This window comes from Panthera onca, chromosome B3 (genome assembly GCF_046562875.1).
Source record: "Panthera onca isolate mPanOnc1 chromosome B3, mPanOnc1 haplotype 2, whole genome shotgun sequence".
In the NCBI taxonomy this organism is placed as follows: Eukaryota; Metazoa; Chordata; class Mammalia; order Carnivora; family Felidae; genus Panthera; species Panthera onca.
In genome coordinates, this window is record NC_138344.1 from 52,266,077 (window position 1) to 52,289,783 (window position 23,707).

Genomic DNA, 23,707 nt, shown 5'->3' on the forward strand with positions numbered 1-23,707 from the left:
CAGGACCAAATATTTTTCAGTCTTCTCCTTTTCCTTGGTTTGTTTATTTAATAAACTGGATAGGCTAGGAAATGCTGGAGCTTTTCTAAAAATTGTTGTAAAGTCAAAAATCTTAAAATAGAAATGACATCATATGAACAAGTCTCTTAGGGTAATAAGGTTACAGAGCTCTTTATCTTTGCTGGTTAACCCAGAGTCTTCTACCAGTCATACTGTGGACAGAACCAAATATGATATGAGGTAGCTAGGGGAAGCTTAACAGTGCTCAGCCATCAATCAAAATGCTGAATCCATTCCAAGTATATAATGGAGAGACCAATCTGAGGGCTTTCTTTCTTTCTCTCCCAAAGGGAAGTATCACTATGACTCATTGTTCCTCTTTCAAGAATTTTCTTAATCGACAGAGTTAGTAAGCATTGAACTATATACAAAACCCTAAAATAAACGAGGCTAGGTCTAAAAGGAATCATGCTGAGAGCAATCTGAATTTCATGCAGTGAACAAAAGGTGAATGGTAACATCTTTCTTCAGTTTCATCCCTTCTGAATTTCCTGGGCTTCAGATCAGATTCTTTTTTCCCTTCATTCTGAAAAGCTCTCCTTTTTCAACCTTACCAATTTCCACATTTTTAAATAAATATATATTTGTATGCATTTATTAAGTGTCTATTACATACTTGTTTTTCTCCCCGCTTTATAAATGCTTCTCAAATGGCAATTTAAGACATCACAAGAATCAAAGATGGCACAAACAGGGCACAGAAACTGTAATACTCAATTGTAGATTTAATGTTAAATGTAGGTACATACTTAATACTTTTAATTTTCTTTTGTTACACTGTTATTCTCTCTCAATTTTCAAAAGTAGTGACCAGCAAAGTTGGACATACAGCAAAAGTAAATCTGATTCTCCCTTGGCCTCTCCTGCCACCTTCCATCAGAGTATCGCCTGAGTGGCATACCGAAAAGAACCCATCACTGGGATGTCTCTTTCTTCACTCCCTTTTTCCAACCACAGGTACGCATAACTCTATCCTCTAGCAGTGCTATATATCAACAATTGTGCCACGATAAAGATTAAGAAGCAAATTGCTGTTAAATTGAAAACATGTTTATATGGAAAAATATACTTCCAAATGAGGAAACTATCCTGGGAGAAATCAACTATTTTCAACAAAATGTGCCTAGATGAAGATGTATGTGATGGTTGCTGGCAATACTTGCACATCTGCTGATTAACAGTTAATAAGGCATCAAAATATTTTGTATGAGTGCTATCCCAGCATTTTAGAGACTGTAAAAATGTAAGATTTTGGTAAAATATGGGAGGAAGTGCTCTAAGGGATTACCAGAACTAATCTAGATCACCAAAATAAACCCACAAGATGTGGAAAATATTTTTTATATGAAGATTTTCCAAATCAATGACCATTAAAAAAGTACTAATGTATATACAGTATATAGCTACTATTGTTATTTGTGTTGTTTACTGTTATTTGTATTTGTAACTGCAAAATAACACACTACCTTGGTCAAAATGGCAAGCAATTCAGTAGACAAATGTCTAAAATAAAAAGTTCTTAAAGTATCTCCCTATTCTGTCTCATTCTACTAGTGTTTTAATCCTTCCTGACCAGATTTTGTTTTGAACCAACAACTGATCTTCAAATAAAATTCATTCTTTCGAAATAAAATTCTACTTTTCTCCCTTTTGGGAGAAGGTGGGTCTTATTGGATTAGAATGGGGATAATACAGTAGCAAGTTTTAAAATTTTAATGGAAAAGCCTTCAGTCTTAAAAACAAATGAAAAGAAAATTCTCAATTTTAGGTAGACTATGTAACTCAAGTCCCTTTTCTCTGCTAGCATAAGGAAAATCCTACCTTTAGACTGTCTGATGAGTATTTCTCAATCTTTCCTGAAGATATAACAAACTAGAACAAACTTAAATAGCGGATAGAATTCAATTATTACTCAAGGAAGAAAAACGACAACAAAGAATCCAGAATACCAGAATTCTTAAGGAGAAAACACCTAGCACTTAGCTCCTAGCACTGAACTGGAAGTCTGTAGATCTACGGACTTAAGAGCTCTGTGACTATGAGCAAGTCTCAATTTGCTTGGGTACATGAAGAATAACTAAAATATGGTCCCAGTTCTGAAAATGGACCCATCCACAACGGACACAGCAAATCAAACAGCCTTTTCCCCAGGGAACGCAGACTCGGCCTCAGTCCTTGGGCAGCCATTACCAACAGAGGACAAGTGGCAAGAGGATGAAGCCTGTTCAGTTTAACCATAGGCCTCAATAGTCTCTGGTCTCTCCTAGCTCTAGTAATCTATTACCTTAAGGAAACCCTATTGAACTCAACCTTGGAAAAAAATAGCAACGTGCTCTCATCACTGCCAAGATGAACAATGTTACAAGTAGGAAGGAAATATATGAAAGCTGAATCATGCCAGATAAGCACAAAAACAAAGTAAAATATTTCAGGAAAGGGACTTGAAAAACCAGAACAGATAGATTAAACAATGAAAAAAGTAAATAATGAAGTCAAACATGGGCCAGTGTTGTTGTGTAACAGAGAAAAAGTTAAAGTGAAATGACCATACTAATAAATGTTTTCCTGAAAAGTCACCAAATAAAGCAAATTTTTATTTCCTATTTTCTTGTAATAAAATAGAAATGTTTCATGAAAACATGTATTCCCAAAACATCATAAATCACAGGAATAGATGCAAAAATATTTTAGTTGCAAATTATAAATTTTATTAATACAGTAAAAACACTAGAGTAGTATTCATTTCTGCCTTGTTCTTTATTTCATTTTCCCTTTTTAAATTTTTTTTTTTAATTTTTCAAGTTTATTTATTTATTTTGAGAGAGAGAGAGAGAGAGCAAGCATGGGAGGGGCAAAGAGAGGGAGAGAGAGAATCCCAAGCAGGCTCTGTTCTGCCAGCATGGATCCTGACGCAGGGCTCAAACTCACGAATTATGAGATCATGACCTGAGCCGAAATCAAGAGTCGGATGCCTAATGGACTGAGCCATCCAGGCACCCCCTTCTCCCACTTTTTAAAATTCAAAAGTATCTAACTATTGTCACTATTTTAATTAAATTTTAAAACCAAGACACTCAAGAGCAGACAGTACTGGAAGATATTACCAAAAAGACTTTAGAGTAAGGAAAATAGGTTAGGAAAGTATATTTGGAATTTAGGAAAGAGATGTGTGGGAAGCAGTCTTCATAAAGGCTTTAGCTGCAGATGGTGATATCCTAAGGAATTTTAGACAGGTCAACCAACCCCATTATTCATGTACATCCATTCCTCAAATATGATCCACTTTTCTTTTACAATGAGTAACTGTAAGGGTTAACAAATGACTCTTAAAATCCTTCCAGATCTAAGAGTTTAAGATCATTCAACTTTTAAAAATAAGTGCAGCGGTGCCTGGGTGGTTCAGTCAGTTATGCATCTGACTGTGGCTCAGGTCATGATCTCATGGTTCCTGAGTTGGAGCCCTGCATCTGGCTCTGTACTGGCAGCTCAGAGCCTGTGGAGCCTGCTTCTGATTCTGTGTCTCCCTCTTTCCCTGCCCCTCCCCTGCTTGCGCTCTCTCCCTCAAAAATAAACAAACATTAAAACAATAATAGAAATAATTTAAAAAAATAAAAAAATAAAAATAAATGCAAAGTTCCACTTTGGTGTAAAAGCAAAACAACAAAAAGCATTAGCCATCAAAGTCCTACTAAAAGAATTTCAGAATGTTACTTAAGAAAAAACCTAACAATCTATGAGACCAATATTCCCCCCAAGTTTCACAGCTTGGGACCAAAGGCCCTCTAATTGAAAACTCTGAAACTGGGATTGAGGCCAGTTTTAGGATGTTTTTTCCTTTTCCCTAAAGAAACATCAAGAGAAATAACTTCAACTTTTCTGAAGTTATGCGCAGGTCTTCAAAGCCTTGTGTTTCTGAACCCTGCCCCTTCCCAGGAACGATTCCAGTACCTAGTGAAATTTCTGGAGCCTCATAATGAAAGGAAGTAAAAACAATGCTTTACGAAGCCCTCTCTCCCAGGGACAAGCAAACTCCCTGCCTAACTCTAAGCTCTTGTTTTCCTGCTCTAATGAGCTTGCTTACAGTCACCTGACTAGGCTTCCTGTAATAGTGCTTTTACATTTCATTCCTTTGCTTAGAATCTTTGATTTGTTAGGTGTTTGTATTTTGACAGTTTCTCAGGTGGTTTTGATAAAACTCTACCTTCCTACTTTCACTAAGAATTACTAGGAATCCTTGGGGAGCCTGGGTGGCTCAGTCGGTTGAACATCCGACTTCGGCTCAGGTCATGATCTCACAGTTTGTGGGTTCGAGCCCTGAGTCGGGCTCTATGCTGACAGCTTGGAGCCTGGAGCCTGCTTCAGATTCTGTCTGCCTCTCTCTCTGCCCCTCCTTTGTTCCCACTCTCTCTCTCTCTCAAAAATAAATAAACATTAAAAAAAAAAAAGAATTACTAGGAATCCTCTGCTCTAATCTGGCTGGCTTCCTTAGAGTCTCACAAGTAAGTCTCCTAAGTTCACTACACCCCTTTGCCTCATTTGCTTCCCACAACGGTCTGTACTTCTCTTCAACAATCCTCCCTACCCCATCCTCAAATTTCACTTTTACATTCTATCCAAACTCTGCACACCCTTCCAAGACTAGCTCAGGTCCACCCTCTCCAAATCACTTCCTAGCTCTTCCAACCCTACTTGGTCTCTTTTCTGAAGGTCAACAATGCTCAGGATGCACGGCATTTAGCCTCAATGTTTGCCAATATTTGCACCAGGTGTCTGGTGCCCTGACTGATATGAATGCACGCTCCTCTAGACTACGTCTCACGCCTATAATGGTGAAGACATTTCATACACCTTCACAGAAACAGCACACTTGTGACTCTTAAAGATACTACCAGTTTTACTCTAATTAATTTCAGGAGACTAGGGTCATACTAAGCTCTGCTACAGCAATTAAATTAATTTTCAGGCTAACATGGAAAGCAGTTACAATGGTTTAAAAGGCACATGCCTACAATATGCATAATGTGTCTTGATGTCTCAAGGGGAAGATGGAGCCTACAGAACCATTCAAGGGGATTGTAGGCCCTGGAGTGAGGGTATAATTATCTTCAGGTGAAGAACATTGAGAGTAACTTACACCAGTCAATAGGCAAAAAGGAAACATTCTTCAACAAAATGGCACTACCCCCTCAACCTTGACCTTGAGTCCCAAGTGTAGATAACCTCGATCTTAACAAGTTACTATATTATTCAGAATGAATAATCGAAGCAATAACCAACAGATGGATACTTGTAAGTAACCGCATGGCAACCAGGAACAACAGCCACACATCCCACATAAGTGATCTTGGGAACAAAACGGGAAAAGGGCAACTATCATCTTCTAGACCAAAGATAGCACTGAAGAGTTTTTGATAGGAAAAGTCATTTGGTATTACTGAATTGTACACTTAAAATGGATGAATTTTATGGCATATTAATTAAGCCTCAATAAAATTGTTTAAAACAAATTTGGTGACTTGACCTGGAGTATTTGTATGTGGTGAAGCATCCACATAATATTACAGGTTTTTACTGGGGTTTCAAGACAGAAGGCAAAAAAACCTCTGGTACAAAAAACTGAAATTTTTCATGATATTAAGATAAGAGAGTTCCCTATACATAATTAAAACTACAAAAAGACAACCTTTGAAAAATACATATAATAAAAACTAAACCACATAAAACTACTGAAATAATGAGGACCATGCAACTAGTGGGAACAGTTGCTGGGAAAGGAGAAATGGAAGAGAGTGGGGATGAAATGAAAAACTAATATTTTAAGACTGATGATAGCTGAAAAAAGCAGAACTGATGAAAGAAGGGAAGTTTTAGAAATTATTGCTATTGGCCAAGAAGCCTGGTTTACTGCCCTCAGGGTCATAAGGTTTGCCCTGGAACAGGTTCTTTTAAAAGGGGATGATGGAAAGTTTTCCTTTAAGAGCAAACAAGGGAAATTGAGAGAGTCACATAGAAGTAAAGGCAATTTAATGCAGGGAAGAAGAGGATGTTGCTGAGAGGACCCAAAACGAAAGTTGAGGATAATTTTTCTCAAATTAACACTTATCATACCAACTGAAAAAATAATATTTTTAAGTGAGAGAATAAGACTGTCTTTATCTTACATCTTAACACATTTCTTTCATTTACCTGAGTTTCTCATATTAACGAGGAGGCCATATGCCATATTCCAATATAATGGGGGCAGTGGGGGGGGGAAAGAATCAACTTCATTTGCATACCTATTATATGCCAGGTACTTTGCCATATACATATCCTCATAAAAACTCTGCAAACTATTACTATCCCCATTTCATAAATGAAGAAACGGAGGCTAAGACAATAAAGAGCCTGCCCCAGGATGTATAACTTCTTTCTCAACAGTGGATGTGAGATTTAAACATGACCCTAACACCCATGCTTTTTACACTGTATCACACTGCCTCTATAAAACACTTTCTACCATGGTTTTACTTTTATGTTACAACACACTACACATTAACAGAAGCAAATTACTGAAGTGACAGTAACTGTCAACAAGAAGCCACAGGTGGACGCAAAAGGGAAGGCCAAACTATAAAACACAAAAGTGTGAAACTATTTAATGCAATTACCAACAGCCTATAAAAGTCAACAACCTCAGAAGGCAAGTCAATAGGACAGAATAATACCAAATGCATACAATGAATTCTAACTTCCATGGGGCGCCTGGGTGGCTCAGTAGGTTAAGCCCCAGACTTCGGCTCAAGGCATGATCTCACAGTTCATGAGTTCGAGCCCCCTGTCCAGCTCTGTGCTGACAGCTGGGAGCATGGAGCCTGCCTCAGATCTTGTGTCTCCCTCTCTTTCTGCCCCTCCCCTGCTTGTGCTCACTCTCTCTCTCCCTCTCAAAAATAAATAAACATTTAAAAAATAAATTCTATATCCTCCAAATGATTTTGGTTAAATTTGAAGGACTCCATTTAAGATAGTCATCAACAAATGGTGCTGGAAAAACTGGACAGCTACATGCGAAAGAATGAAAGTGGACTTTCTTTCACATACACAAAAATAAACTCAAAATGGACTAAAGACCTAAATGTGAGACCTGAAACCATAAAAGTCCTTGGGGAGAGCACAGTCAGTAATTTCTCTGACACTGGCCATAGCAACGTCTTTCTAGATATGTCTCCAGAGGCAAGGGAAATAAAAGTAAAAATAAACCACTGAGACTCTATCAAAATGAAAAGCTCCTGCACAGCAAAGGAAACAATCAACAAAACTAAAAGGCAACCTACAGAATGAAAGAAGAGATTTGCAAAACATATATATGATAAAGGGTTAGTACCCAAAATATAAAAAGAATTCATACAACACTCAAAAAACAAATAATCCAAATAAAAATGGGCAGAAGATATGAACAAACATTTCTTCAAAGAGGACACACAGATGGCTAACAGACACATGAAAAGATGCTCAACATCACTCCTCATCAGGGAAATGCAAATCAAAACTACAATGAGGTATCACATCACCCCTGTCAGAATGGCTAGAATCAAAAAGACAAGAAACAAGTGTTGGAGAGGATGTGAAGAAAAAGGATTCCTCGTGCAATGCTGGTAGGAATGCAAACTGGTACAGCCACGGTGGAAAACAGTACAGAGGTCCTTCAAAAAGTTACAAATAGAACTACCTTATGATCCAGGAATTTGGGTATTTACCCAAAGAATACAAACATACTAATTCAAAGGGATACATGCACCTCTATGTTTATTGCAGCATTATTTACAATAGCCAAACTATGGAAGCAGCCCAAGTATCCATCAATAGATGAAGGGTTAAAGATGTGGTATATATACACAATGGAATATTATTCAACCATAAAAAAGAATGAAATCTTGCCATTTTCAGCAATGAAACCTCCCAGGTGGAGAATACAAATTCTAGGATGTTGGTGGGAACAGATGGTTACCAGAGGGGTGGTGGGTGGGGGGATGGCTGAAATGGATGGTGGGGATTAAACAGTACACTTATCATGCTAAGAAAGAAAGAAAGAAAGAGAAAGAAACAAAGAAAGAAAGAAAGAAAGAAAGAAGAAAGAAAGAAAGGGAGGAGGGAGAGAGGTAGGGAGGGGGAGAGAGAAAGAGAGAAAGAGAAAGAAAGAGAAAGAAAGAAAGAAAGAAAAGAAAGAAAGAAAGAAAAAACTTTATAATACTTTTTACAAAAAATGACACTTAGGGGCACTTGGGTGGCCTAGTCAGTTAAGCTTCTGAGTCTTGATTTTGGCTAAGGGCATGATCTCAGGGTTCATGGGACAGAGGTCTGCATTGGGCTGCATGTTGACAGTAGGGGGCCTGCTTGGGATTCTCTCTCTCCCTCCCCTGATCACACTCACTGTCTCTCAAGATAAATAAACTTTTAAACAATGACATTTAAAATAGATTTAATGGGTGTGTGGGTGGTTCAGTGGGTTAAGCCTCCGACTTCAGCTCAGGTCATAATCTTGTGGTTACTGGGTTCAAGCCCCTCGTCAGGCTCTGTGCTGACAGCTCAGAGCCTGGAGCCTGCTTCAGATTCTGTGTCTCCCTCTCTCTCTGCCTTTCCCCCACTTGCATGCACACATGTGCATGTGTGCTCTCTCTCCCTTTCTCTCTCTACATTACAAATTTTTAAAAAATAAATTAAAAAAATATTTCAACCTTCCTACAAAGATGTCAGTTTATAACCTTGGACAATAGAGTCAACTATCTTTTGTCCCTCTGTTTTCTCATATGCAAAACAAAAATAATAATAGTACCTATCTCATGAGGCTGATATATTGATTCATTAAATGGATACATATAAATCACTTAGAACAGTTCTTGACATAGAGCAAGGGTCTGCTGTTAGCTAATAAAGTCATTATTAATTATTCTCAAAGTTCATTTTTAAGAAATACTTCATAGTTCATACTAGGTATATGAGATATTACTATGCTGTGATCCATACAATACAGTTGATTGCAGAGACAGGATGAGAGAGATAAAGACTAAAAAAGAGAATATAAAAAAGTGAGAGATGGGGGCGCCTGGGTGGCTTAGTCGGGTAAGCATCCAACTCTTGATTTCTGCTCAGGTCATTCATTAACTCTGCTCAGGTCATGATCTCATCATTGTGAGATCAAGCCTGCTCATGAGATTGATCGGGCCAGGGCTCTGAACTGAGCATGTAGCCTGCTTGGGATTCTCTCTGTCCCTCTCTCTCTGCCCCTCCCCTGCTCAAGCATGCATGCTCTCTCTCAAAATCAATACACAAACTAAAAAAAAAAAAAATGTGAAAGATAGATATACACAAAGACAACAGTAGAACGGAGGTGCTAAGTCACCACCTTGCCCCACTTCTACCAAAATTTATCTCACCATACTATTATCAGCTATGTTGTATCTGTTTCCTTTACAGGCTATGAGTACTTTGAAGACAGGCACTTATTTTTATATTATCAGACCATCATTGGGCCTGCAACATAATAGATAATAAATGTATAATAAAATAAGGGGGGGGACCAGTAAGCTTTGAAATCAATGATGAGAGTAACTGATTTAACCATACCCTATTTGGGCCAGTGTCAGTCAACAAAGGCTGATTATCACTTTTTGCTCAATTGATTATCAACATTCTATTTTCCCTTTCTTTCTGAACCAGAAAATAAGTTTCAAAAATGTTTAAAAAATAGTTAATTTGTTCTAAAATTAGAAACCATCCAAATGATGATAAAACACATTTCAGTAATTTATTTTAAACATTAAAAATATTGTTCTGATTAGTCTGTTATGCCCAAAGTTAATCCTAATGGTCAAATGGTCAGAGAATCATAGCAATAAACGGGTACTAAATAAGAGACACAGGCACCTTTCAGCTGTTAATCTGCTAGATGCAGTGCAGGTACAAAAAAGTTAAGGCATACTCACTTCCCTCTGATCTCAGGTACCAAAGCAAGCACATTCGAGGATGTCCAAACCTAAGCCCCCTTGTGTGGGACAACCTTTACCCTAGGCCCTATTTAGTATACAGCCTAAGCAACCATCAATGCCTCCTCTCTCCCAGATATTTGGTACAAGTAGGAAAGATCAAGTAGGAAAGATCAAGTAGGAAAGCCCAAGTAGGAAAGATCAAATCCAATTCTTCACCAGGAATATGGAAAGCTAAGAAACAAAATCTAAACTGAGAGATCACATGTCATCAGTCTAGGAGCAGCATCATAGTGAGTTTAAGCCACATTTAAGCTGAAGCTAAGGGGTAAGCACGAGCCTCGAAAGCAGAGAAAGCCAGCCCATAAAGGAGAGGATGCAACAGACTGGGGCTAGGGAGACAGAGAAGAGCACTTGCCTCAGGTGCAAGATTTAAGAGTGCCAAAAAACTCAGTAATCAAGAGAGGTAATATTATGGGGCGCCTGGCTGGCTCAGTTGGAAGAGTGTGAGACCCTTAATCTCAGGGTCATGAGTTTGAGCCCTACATTGGGTGTAGAGATTACTTACAAAAAAAAAAAAAAAAGATAGGTAATATTGTAATGCAAAGTATTCATAAAAATCCAAATCAATGTCCTATAATGGAGCACAGGCACAGAACGAGGCTGAGGAGAATCCATGTACACTGCAGACAGAGGAGGGAGCACAGGGGCTTTCCAAGGGCCTGCTCTGGGTTCCAGCTGAGAACCCAGCTAGCTATAAGGGAGCTCGGTTGTCTTACAATAACAATCCACTACAACTCCCAGCCCTGCCACCATACCTTGTGAAAGGCTAGCTTTAAGTGAGTTGTGTTCCCTGAGACCTAAGAATCTTGACTAACACACTCTATTTGAAAATGAGACATGCACACAAAGCTTTTTTTTTTTTTTTTTTTTAAATCAGAGCAATATAAAATTAACTGACAAAAGAATGGGACTGGTAATTAGTACTAGGGAAGTTCAGAGATCACTGTGGGTGGTCAGGGAAGGATAGATTTAGCTAGATAGAAGAGAGGTATATACTAAGCAAAGAGATCAAAGTACATGCTGGGGGTGGGGGAGGAATGAGAAGGGAGCCAGGGAAAGGAGTGGAAGAAAAGTAAAGGGGAAGGAGTGATCTCCACACACCCTGTTTTCTGGTGAAAGAAGTACAGTTCCATGCTTTTCTGCCTCCAACCCTCAGATCACAATGTTCATTACACCTGAAATACCTTTCTCCCCTTTTCTCGTGTTCAAATCCTTTCGCATCTTTCAGGGACCAGTTCAAACAACATTTCTTTGAAGAGCCTTCCCTGGTATCCTACTTAAAAGGAAATATACACCAGAGCTAAGGTTTTGGCAGTGGGGGGGGGGGGGGGGGAAGGGGGAAGAAGAGGATATGGCAGGGGGAAGGCTAAGGGGCTGAATGCAGGGATGAGTACTACACTCTGGAGAGCAAACTATACCCAGGAGTTCACCCGGGAACGCAGTCTGATGTCTTAGGAAAGTTAGAGATGGTTTGACAAGGAGTAATAATGGGGGCTCAAACAAAATGGCAAAGGAAAGGCAGGTGTAAAGGGTGTGCTGATAACTAATAAGGCCTTGCCAAGGTGAAAATGGGTGCCTGACTGTCAAATAATCACATATTTATTGACATTTCCTAATCTAATTAAGCATTCTGCCCCACTGCCATCCCACCCCCACCTACTCCCACTCTCCCACTAAGCAGGTATAATACCCCAGTGGCTATATTAAAGAGGAAACAAACAAGGAAACAAAAGAATTCTTTAAGAATACTAACTTGGGTTAATAATTACCCACCAAGACCAAAAATAAATCTTGGGGTTATTATTTCAAATTGTGCCATGCCTGCTCCAGGGTAAGAGCTGCCTGAATAGATGCCAGACTTATAATGTATACATTTGAGGGGACTCATCTCTTTTCACTGTATGCATATCAAAGAAATATTCCTTAATGACTCATTAAAATGGTAACACCACACCCAGAGAACCAAAATATTCTGTTCGTTACAGTTTTCCATATGGAAATCCTTTACCTTATAATTACAATTAATAACAACCTGCTCAAAGGGACTGCTATGCAATAGACTAAGGAGCTCCAAGACTCTTACTTGTATGCCTATATACATATTAAATAAATGTCAGACTGTTGCTTCTGTACACGTTAAATAAATTCAACTTGCCATCACATTCTCATGTCTCTTGTCTTGTGTGAGCCCTCATTTTCTCCCAGCTTGCCACGTTTTCAACCGTCTTCTCTTACACACTTCAGGAACTGTGTTCACCTAGATGTACTTGTAGTGGTATTAGTGCTTAGATATGTTCTGATATGAAACTGTTTATTTGGAAAGGGTTATCTCTATCAGTTACCTTAGTCTGTATGTTTGTCTTGGTGTGTTTGTGTTTTTTAATGAGTAGATGTAGGTGTTTGAGCATATGTACCTGAGGGAGTGTATACCTTTACAGGTCAAAAAGCGTGCACATCTGTGAAGGAAACTTGCTTGTCCGTATTTCAATATTCTCAAATTATTAAGAGTATAAAGGCAAAAGAAATCAGTCACAAAAGACTATACTGTATGATTTCATTGTTATGAACTATCCAGAATAGGCAAATCCATACAGACAGAAAACAGATTAATGGTTGCCTAGTTTGGTGGGGACTGGGGAAAGCAGGTAGCAACTGCTAATGGGTAGGGGGTTTCTTTTTGGTGTGATGAAAATGTTCTAAAATGGATTGTGGCGATGATTGCTCAACTCTGTGAATATACTAAAATTCACTGACCGGTACTCTTGCAATGAGTGACTTATGTGGGATGTGAATTTCAATAAAGCTGTAACATATTAAAGAGAGAAAATAAGGAAACCAGAGTTGTCCTATATTTCCATGGAGGGGTAACATGTCTTTGAAAATCTTAACTTTGCTTCTATTTTACTTAAGCTTGGGTTCAAGATTCCCCACTGCTAAGTTTCCCAACTGGTATAGTCTCTGTCTCCAGCTGTGTCTTTACTAACAAGGATAACACACATGTGGCAAAGTGTTTACTGATTATCACTCAATGTCTGAACAGAAAAGAACAGATACACTATGATTACAACCATATAAAAATATGTAAATGGATGAACAAAACCTGGAAGAAAATGAGGAAAAATTAAAACAGTTACACTGGAGTAATATAGTTGAGGTGATGTCTTTAAAAAATAATACTGTTTTCAAAAATAAAAAATAAGAAAAATAATAATAATACTGCTTTCGGGGCACCTGGGTGTCTCAGTCGGTTAACCATCCGACTTCGGCTCAGGTCATTATCACACCACTGGTGAGTTTTGAGCCCCACATGGGGCTCGGTGCTGACAGCTCAGAGCCTGGAGCTTGCTTCAGATTCTGTGTCTCCACCTCTCTCTGCTCCTCCCCTACTCGCACTCTGTCTCTCTCTCTCAAAAATAAGCATTAAAGAATAAAAAAAACAATACTGCTTTGTGTTACCAGTCAATAAAATCTGGTAGAAACAATAACCAACCTGTCTCCTTAGAAATTATTCCAGGACACATTCAGGAACTGTTTGTCACGAAGGACTGGACTGGAGTAGTGTAGTAGAAAGATGGAAACTAAAACACGTGGATTATATATATTTACATCGATTTTGACCAATCAATAAACAAGAAAATATTAAGGTCTCTACAGCTTGCTCTAATAGAGTCCTAGATGATCTCTCTGAGCTTGAATCTCCTTCCTTCCCCGCCCCCCCCTCCGCCCCCCCCCCCCCCCAACAGCCTGGCTTATGGATAGGGTACAAGCAATACTGAAACTAACACTGCATCCATTACTTCAACTGCAGGAAAGCCATTTCAAATTCAAATTCATTATTAACGTTCCTCCATCAGAAAATATATGGTAACCAGCCCTGGATCAATCTCAATGTAGCTACAGTCTCAAAGAGGTGCATAAAAGTCTTTTTTTGTATTTTCCTTTTGTGTTTAAAGATACAGGGCCCATGCTTAAGAAACTAAAAATAAAAGCACAACCAAAATACAAAGTAGCTCTATTAATTTTCAGTTAAGATACCAAGTTGATCTAATGGAGAAAGGAAAAAAAATTTTTAAACCTACATTGCTAGAACAACTAGATACCTGTACAGAGGGAAAATGAACCTAAACCCCTACCTCCCATCTTTTTTTTTTTTTTTTTTAATTTTTTTTTTTTAACATTTTTTTTATTTTTGAGACAGAGAGAGACAGAGCATGAACAGGGGAGGGGCAGAGAGAGAGGGAGACACAGAATTCGAAACAGGCTCCAGGCTCTGAGCGGTCAGCACAGAGCCCGATGCGGGGCTCGAACTCACAGACTGTGAGATCATGACCCGAGCCGAAGTCGGACGCTTAACCGACCAAGCCACCCAGGCGCCCCCCTACCTCCCATCTTGACACAAAAATTAATCTGTGACAGATCACAGACCTAGATGTAAAATCTAGAACAAGAATGCTTTTAGAAGAAAACTGAGAATATCTCTGCAACCCTGGAGCTAGGCACAAAAAACACTAACCATAAAATTAAAAACTGATAAAATGGTAAAAATTTTATAAAAAGTAAAAATTTCTGCTTATCACATCATCATCAAGAAAATAAACAGAAAAGGCACAGACTGGGTAAAAAATATATATCTAACAAAGGGCTTATACTCAGAATATATAAAGAACTCCTATGGGGGCGCCTGGGTGGCTCAGTTGGTTAAGCATCCCACTTCAGCTCAGGTCATGATCTCATGGTCCATGAGTTCAAGCCCCTCATCAGGCTCTGTGCTGACAGCTCGGAACCTGAAGGCTGCTTCATATTCTGTGTCTCCTCTCTGACCCTCCCCTGTTCATGCTCTGTCTCTCTCTGTCTCAAAAGTAAGTAAACATTAAAAAAATTTTTAGAATATATAAATAACTCCTACAAACAGCAATAAAAAAGATGAACCATCCATTGGAAAAAAAAAAAAATAGGCAAAAACTTTAACTGATACTTCACAAGAAAAGTGAAACCAACTGCTACACAGTAAAGCATTCAATATTTTTAATCATCAAAAAAATACAAATTAAAACCATACTGAGGTGCCATTTTACAGCTTCTAGTGTGGTAAAACAAAAAAGGCTGACAGCATTAAAATTAGGCAACATAAAAAATGTGAAGAAACTGGAAGTCATATACAAACCACCTTGGACAACTGTGTGGTGGTTTTTTAATAAAGTTCAACATATAGCTACCCTATGACTCAGTAATTCCTCTCTCAGGTGTTTATCAAAAGAAATGGAAACATCTATCCATAAGAGACTTATAAAGGAAATATTCATAACAACTTTATTTCTAATAACCCAATCCTGGAAAAAAAAAAACCCAACCATCCATCAAGAACAGAACAGATAAAGAAATTAGGGTGTATTCATACAATGGAATACTAGTCTTCAATAAAAAAGAACCAACCACCGATATACACAACAAAGATGAATCTCAAAAACATTCTATTACAGGGGCGCCTGGGTGGTTCAGTTGGTTGAGCTTGATCTTGGCTCAGGTCACGGTCTTACGGTTCATGAGATGGAGCCCCATGTCTGGCTCTGGCTCTGTGCAGCCAGTGAGGAGCCTGCTTGAGATTCTCTGTATCCCTCTTTCTCTCTCCCCCTCCCCTGTCCCCTATTCACTCACTCTCTCCCAAGTCCCCTCTCAAAATAACAAAAAAGCATTATATTACATTAAAGAAGCTAGACACACACAAAAAGCATATACTGTATGACCATTTATGTCAAGTCCAAGACTAAGCAACAAATCTATGGCGTCAGAAATACAATCAAAAGTGGTTGCCTCTACTGGAGGAGGGTAGGTGAGGGAAACTGGAAAGGATCATGAGGAAACTTTCTATAGTGATGAAAATGTTTTCTATCTTATTTTGGCTGAAGTTACAGTGTATAAAACTTTAGAACTCCTTGAACTGGACACATAACATACGAATGTTCAGCATTTTACTGAATGTTAATTATACCTCAATAAAAATACAAAGTAGCACTCTGCTTCAAGATAAAAGCTAATGATTTTGTTTCAAATAAAATTCTAGAATACGACAGAACAGACACATACATTCTCAATTACTTGCCACTCTGGATTATTCACATCTCTATTACTGCCAATAACAACGGATTACAGTCACATACAGGCAGATACATATAGTATACATGTTCATGTTTCATTTTTCATAAATAGCAAATCTAGTTTGGTTCTTCACAATTTCAATATGTACCTAATGGACTGTTAGACGTCGAGCAGACTTTTCTGTTTTCTATAGCATTTTCCTCTCAATAAGATCTTATAGTTGTGTGAATCTGAGATAAAAATGAGAATAAATGGGGCAGCTGGCTGGCAGTGGAGCCTGCGACTCTTGATCTCAGGGGTTGTGGGTTCAGGACCCACGTTGGGTGTAGAGATTACTTAAAAGAATAAAATACTTTTATATATATATATTTTTTTTAATTTTAATATTTTTATTTATTTTTGAGAGAGAGACAAAGCATGAACAGGGGAGGGGCAGAGAGGGAGGCAGACACAGAATCTGAAGCAGGCTCCAGGCTCTGAGATGTCAGCACACAGCCTGATGCGGGGCTTGAATCCATGAACCATGAGATCATGACTCAGATGCTCAACCAACTCAGCCACCCAGACACCCCTAAAATTTTTTTTTAAATGAGGATAAGTGAGACATGTAAATCAAATGTCTTCAAGGAAAGTCACTGACAGAACAGTGCTTTAGCCATTATGACAGCCTCAACTATTGCCCTCAACTATTTTAATCAAGACAGAGTCCACACATATTTAAATTTAAGAGCAATTGAAAAGCTTGATGAATAGTTTCCCAGCTAATTTGATCTTTAAAAGATAACAGAGCCTAAGTAACAAGAGCTAGTACATTAGTACATCGGACTGACACTTGAAAAGCCACAGAACCATTTTCTCCTATTGTTTTACTAGGTCCTCCTTGGTCTCTTTTTCTTCATCTTTTCCCCTCCCTCTTTTGGTCTCTTTCCAGGTGTATTTTTATCCCTTATTGCCTCTCACTCCCTTGATATTGCTCTAAATGATTTTCATATAGCCAGCTCACCCCAGAATCCAAATAAATACATTTACAAAATCTTACTGTATTCTACGTAGATTTGTCACACAACCAAATAGTACAGAGGCTATAGCCTAGGGACAGTGATGGGAGGTGAGTTGAAAAAAAGGTGATTTCATTTGTTCCCCACCCCCACAACTGTAAAAGATCTCTCCTTAACACCCACTGCAGGCTTTTATTCGCTACACAGGGCTCATACAGTGCTCTGAACTATAAACAAGTACACGTGCCCAGTATCAGAGAGAGTAAGCTTCCAGACAAAACCCAGGTCTTATATGTCTGTATTCACCAGAAGCCTACGACAGCGCCCTGTACAGGATGGGGCAAAACATGTATTTGTTGAATTAGTGAAATACTGAATTAATGGGAATGAAAACAGCTGAGGATGGATGAGGATGAGAGGGGAAAAAAGCTCAAAGTACACAGCAAAGAGAAAAGAAGAAGAGAGGAGGAAAAAAGAAGAAAGAATAGAAAAAACTTGTGAAGGCAATTATTTCTGTTAGAATGAAGAGGATTATTTTAAAAATTTTTGAGAACTGAGAAAAGCCATTGCTATGTATCTAGTATCACAGTAATCAGCACCAGTCATAAAACGTCCCATCCTTGATATTTAAAGTGTGAGAGGGGCACCTGGGTAGCTCAGTCAGTTGAGTGTCCAACTCTGGCTCCGTTCATGATCTCAGAGTTTGTGAGTTCAAGCCCCACATCGGGCTTGCTGCTGTCGGTGCAGAGCCCGCTTTCAGTCCTCTGTTCTCTCTCTCTCTCTCTCTCTCTCTCTGCCCCTCCCCCACTCACACCCTCTTTTTCAAGAATAAAACATTAATAAATAAATATATACAGTGTGAGAGACTACAGCATTCCTTATGTGACATGCAGGGACCCTCTTCAAACCTACAAGATCCCGGGTCATTTATGCATATTAAAGTCTGAGAGCACCACCCTACACCCTACAAGTCCTTTCTGTTGTAGGGAACCTACGCTTTATTTAAATGGACCAGTAGCTGAGACTTGAAAAGTCTCCGAATAGAGTGAAAACCAATCATTGTAATGGGATGTGACCTGCACGTATTTAACTTTATGTATGTATTTACGTATTTAACTTTATGTATGTATTTAACTTTAGGTGAAGTTTTTAATTGCAAAATAATTTGGCCTGGAGGGTATACCACAAAACTTTTAAATTAGTCAAAAAATATGATTAAAAGAAACTGAGGGGCGCCTGGCTGGATCATTTGGAAGATTATGCAACTCTTTATCTTGGGGTTGTAAGTTTGGGCCCATGTTGGGTGTAGAGATTACATAAAAAAAATCTTAAAAAAAAAAAAAAAAAAGAGGGCATCTGGGTGGCTCAGTAGGTTAGGCATCAGACTTCAGATCAGGTCATGATCTTATGGTTTGTGACTCAGAGCTGCATCGGGCTCTCTGCTGTCAGCACAGAGCCAGCTTCCAATCCTCTGTCCCCCTCTCTTTGCCCCTCCCCAGCTCACACTCTCTCTCAAAAATAAATAAATTTAAAATAAAAATAATAAAAAAGAAAAAAGAAATTGAGCACTGGGACAGTAACATCCTAAGGAAAACATTTTTGTTCCTTCAGGCCTACCACAGGGCTTGGAATGACAAATGTGGCCAATACTTCCTGAATGAAGAGAATAAATGAATTCTAAAAATCAGAGACATTTAGGGCTAGAATAATCTTGGGGTCACCTGGTCCGATAACCTCATTTTAAAGTTGAGCAAACTCCAGACACCTGGCTGGCTCAGTAGGTACAGCATGCAATTCTTGACCTCCGGGTAGTGAGTTTGAGCCCCAAGTGAGGTGCAGAGATTACTTAAAAAAGTAAAATAAAGAGCAAACTAGGAATCCTGAGTGGTTGGAGAGCAAGCAGGCTAAAAGATTTAGAATATACTGGATCTTACATTTTAATTATCTTTTTGTTTCTTCACTAGAAATGAGTTGGAAAGGGGATTTTAAATATTATAATAAAAGCACTGTGGACTCTGAAAGAAGTGGTAGGGTAAAATGTGCCAAAGACTAGGAGGAAGAGACTAGCAAAAGTAAATGAGGCTAGACAAAACTATTTTTCGAAGCCCGATATATTTTTTTGACAGGCCAATTAATTAATCAACCTAATCTGCCAAAAAATTAATCTGAAGGATTCTCAGAGAAAGAAACATGAGCTGCATGAAAATGTTACAACCCAAGGGAGACTGCACATAACTAACTTAAATCTCCACAGGCTTATTTCCTGTTCAAGTATGACCTCCTGGGATAAATTTTACTGCAGTGGTTCATTACCAGACAACTTTTGGTTTTAAGAGAAGCCAACGGCAAGTTGGAAATGAAATTCTTAACTAAAACATTAAAAAAAAAAAAAAAATGGCTGTTTCCCATTTGTTTGTAATTAGATTGAAGGCTTGCAGAGGAAAGACACCAACCTCATAAGCAAAAATACAACGACCCAGTCACGTCCTCAAAACACATCAACACACAAACTTCACAGCCGGATCCAGCTGTGCTGCGCAGGAGCCAGGAATTTATTTTAAGGCAAAGGAGATAGATCAAAACCGATGAATGCAAGACCAGCCAGATTTTAGTGCCCGCCCCCCCCCCCCCCCAAGGGTGTGACCTAAGGTTTTTTTTCTTTCTTTCTAACTTTCAACTAGCAGAAGCCTTTGCAGGAGTCTGGGTGAGAACACCCTTTTACGAGGATCGTCCCCCCAGCTACGCCTGGGTGGAGTGGAAGGGGCGAGTAGCTACGGCGAGCTCGCACAGCTTCGACAGGCGCGGGCTCCGGCGGGAGGGGAAGGGGCCGGTCCCGAACCCGAGAAGGCTGGGCCCCCGAGTGATTCATCAGCAGCCGGGGGTTAACGCGCCTCCGGGCGACGCCCAGCGTGCCCCACGGCCCCAGACCGGGCCCGTTCGCCCCCCAAACAGCACCCAACCCCTCCCCGCTCCCGGAGAGACCAGGAGGTAAGGAGGCCAGGGCTGGCGTCTGGAAGACAGAAACCTCTCCCTCCTCAGCCACCATGGCCGGTGAGACTCCCTGTCTGCGCCTGCAGACGGACTTCCTGGAAAGCACCGGGCCGAGCGTACCTGACTGGCACCCGCTGGAGCTGCTGACCTTCACAGACCCGCGGGGAAAGCCTGCCCTTCGTTTTCCAGCACCCGGCACCCGCCGGCCCGCCTGCGTCTGCTTCTTGGGAGTTGCCGGATCCACTCGCCGGCTGCTGCCCCAATCCGACGGCTCTGTCCGTGCGGCCAGTTTCCCCCTCCGCTACGGACGCGCGTGCGCACTCCCCGGTCGCGGGGCATCTTGGGAGCTGTAGTTCGAGCGAGGAGAGCGACGCTCAGCGCTGATCCCGGTTTTTACAATCTGCAGGACGTTGGAAGTGGCTGCAAGTCTTCGTCCAGCCGGGGACAACAATCTTCACTAGTGGAAATATCTCCCCTTGACCCTCTGGGAGCTATAAACAGCAACTAGGGTCTCCTTGGTATAGAGTTCCACTTTGCTTTGACTAAAGAGGCACATGAGGCAGGGCTTATATTTTACCTTTGCTTGCTAATGCCAGCACGCGACATGGAGCCCTATAAACTCATCATGAAAAACTGATAGAAAAGTAAACAAAGGGGGCGCCTGGGTGGCTTGGTCGGTTAAGCGTCCGACTTCAGCTCAGGTCATGATCTCACGGTCCGTGAGTTCGAGCCCCGCATCGGGCTCTGTGCTGACAGCTCAGAGCCTGGAGCCTGCTTCCGATTCTGTGTCTCCCTCTCTCTCTGACCCTCCCCCGCTCATGCTCTGTCTCTCTCTGTCTCAAAAATAAATAAACGTTAAAAAAAAAATTAAAAAAAAAAAAAAAGTAAACAAAGGCGAAGGAAGAGAGGGGCATAAACCAAGCACATGTCATCTCAAGGGCGTTGTGACCCTAGTAATTTCCTTAAGCATACAACCAGGGATAATGTCGCAGCTATAGCCCCAATATTCCCAAGCAGTTTTGGCTCCAACCTATCTTCCCATATCAGCCTCAAGCTCTACACCAGATGGTGAAGCTCAGCTAATAGAAGTGGGAGAAAAAAAGCAAGTGCTGCTCAAAGGAGGGTGCTGGGGCGGATGGGTAGCCTGGAGGGGAAGACGAAGAGAGTAGCAATACCTCAGAAGACAGTTCTGTGTGTTAGGAAATGGCTGTCTTTTATGCAGGGCTCTGTGGAGAGAGAACGGCAATGGCCTTCCATTCATTCCCTTAGTCACTCATTGGTAGTTTTTCTGGCCTGCTCTTCATGACTAAACCATTCCCAGGAGTAATGCTTAGTTTTGATATGCCTTCTTTCAAGAATGCAGCCAGGGGCACTGGCTCAGTGCTCAGTTGGTTAAGCGTCTGACTTGGTTTCTGCTCAGGTCATGATCTCATGGTTTGTGAGTTTGAGCCCGCATCAGGCTCTGCACTGATAGTGTGGAGCCTGCTTGGGATTCTGTCTCCCTCTCTCTACTCCTCCCTGCTTGCTCTCTGTCTCTCTCTCAAAACAAAAATAAACGTAAAAAAAAAAAAAAGTAGCCAGGAAGAGGATGAAGTGCCTGCTTGAGGTACATTCCAGCCAAACCTATTGTGGAAACCAACTAATGGTTAAACCTTTCCTGTCATTTACTTCTGCCCTTGAGAGCAGGAAGCACCCTAGGTAAACACCCTGGAATTTTGTACAATAGCACACATTAATCCCTGAAATGAAGATCACTGATGATTTGGAGTTTTTAAGAAAAAAAAAAAAAAAAAACCCTCCTAAATTGCAAATATTCTTAGAGGACCATCAACATTACACCTTGTGGCCATTGCATCGTATTCTCTATAGCATCTTAGTGTTTATTGACTTCTCAAATATTCTTGGAGATAACAGCTTTCTGAGAGCAACTTCCTACAGAATTCAAATTCAACTAATACATTTCTTGTGTACTTAATCCACACCAAGCACTGTAGCAGCACTAATATTTCATCCAATCCTCAAGATAACTCTACGAAGAATATATGAGTATACTCCATTTCTACAGATGAGAAAACTAAGACTCAGAAGAGTTAAGTAATTTTCACAAGAGCACACAAGCAACAATTGGAGAGCCAGAAATAAAGCACAGATATCAACAATAGCCAAATTATGGAAAGAGCCCAGATGTCCATCAAGTGATGAATGGATAAAGAAGATGTAGTATGCATATATACAATGGAATACTACCCAGCAGTGAAAAAGAATGAAATCTTGCCATTTGCAACAACATGGATGGAACTGGAGGGTATTATGCTAAGTGAAATATGTCAGAGAAAGACAGATATCATATGTTTTCACTCTCGTGGAATTTAAGAAACTTAACATAAGACCATGGGGGAAGGGAAAGAGAAAAAAATAGTTACAAACATAGAGGAAGGCAAATCATTAGAGGCTCTTAGAATCAGAGAACAAACTGAGGGTTGATGGGGTGAGGGAAGGGGGGAGGGGAAAATAGGTGATGGGCATTAAGGAGGGCACTTGTTGGGATGAGCACTGGGTGTTGTATGTAAATGATGAATCACAGGAATCTACTCCTGAAGCCAAGAGCACACTGTATACACTGTATGTTAGCTAACTTGACAATAAATTATAAAAGAAAAAAAAAAAGAAAGAAATGAAGCACAGATATTCTGACTCAAATTCTAGCATGCTTTCCACTGTTGATCAGACTTATGTGTCTCCTAAATCTCATCAAATTCTTTACGCTTCATCTTAGCCAAAAGGCCAAGAGTGATTCTCATCAACTTCTTTAAAGTAAGGTGATCTGTGACCATGTCCATGGTATACGAATAAAATTCTCTAACAGCCCAAGGAGATTGTACTCTAACTGGATGAGGTGACTTATTTGATCTGGATCCATTTGATAGTTCTATATGTCATTATAAATTAACATATACGTATTTTGACTTGCCATCAAGTCTTGAGAATTCCTGCAACAGCTCTGGGGCATTGCTCCTGGGGAAAGTGACAAAATGGAATTCCTGCCAGATATGGTTTGTTTTAAGAAGGCTTTTCCTCATGGGACACCTAGGCGGATCAGTCGGGTAAACATCTGACTCTTGATCTTGGCTCAGGTCATGATCTCACGGTTCATGATTTCGGCCCAAGCTGGGCCCCACGTTGGGCTCTGCACTGATGGCGTGGGGCCTGCTTGAAATTCTGTCTCTCCTTCTCTCTGTCCCTCCCCTGCTTGTGCTCTCTGGCACTCTCTCTCAAAGTAAATAAATAAACTTAAAACAAAAGAGTTTCGCCTGCAATACGGCTTCTTTTACTTTTTTTTTCTTTTTTTTAAGGCAGAAAGGGCTTTTAATTCGGTGTCTGACTGACTTAATCTATGACACATTCTCTTACTGATCTTGCAATATGGGGTGTCAATGTATTCAATGTATTTTCTCTTTTAACTAGCTATTCGTTCCATTTAATTATTTATTTTTGAGAGACAGAGAGCATGAGCATGAGTGGGGAGCAGGGAGGGAT

At 40.0% G+C, this 23,707-nt stretch overlaps 1 protein-coding gene across 1 annotated transcript in view; it reads right to left on the reverse strand.

The window, feature by feature from the left end:
* The window catches only part of TMOD3 (tropomodulin 3), a 79,723-nt gene extending 59,240 nt beyond the window's left edge, over positions 1 to 20,483 (reverse strand). The window contains exon 1 of the mRNA XM_060618514.3: positions 20,291 to 20,483. The gene's annotated coding sequence lies outside the window, so the exon portion shown is untranslated. The remainder of the gene's footprint in view (positions 1 to 20,290) is intronic.
* Between the last annotated feature and the right edge of the window lie 3,224 nt (positions 20,484 to 23,707).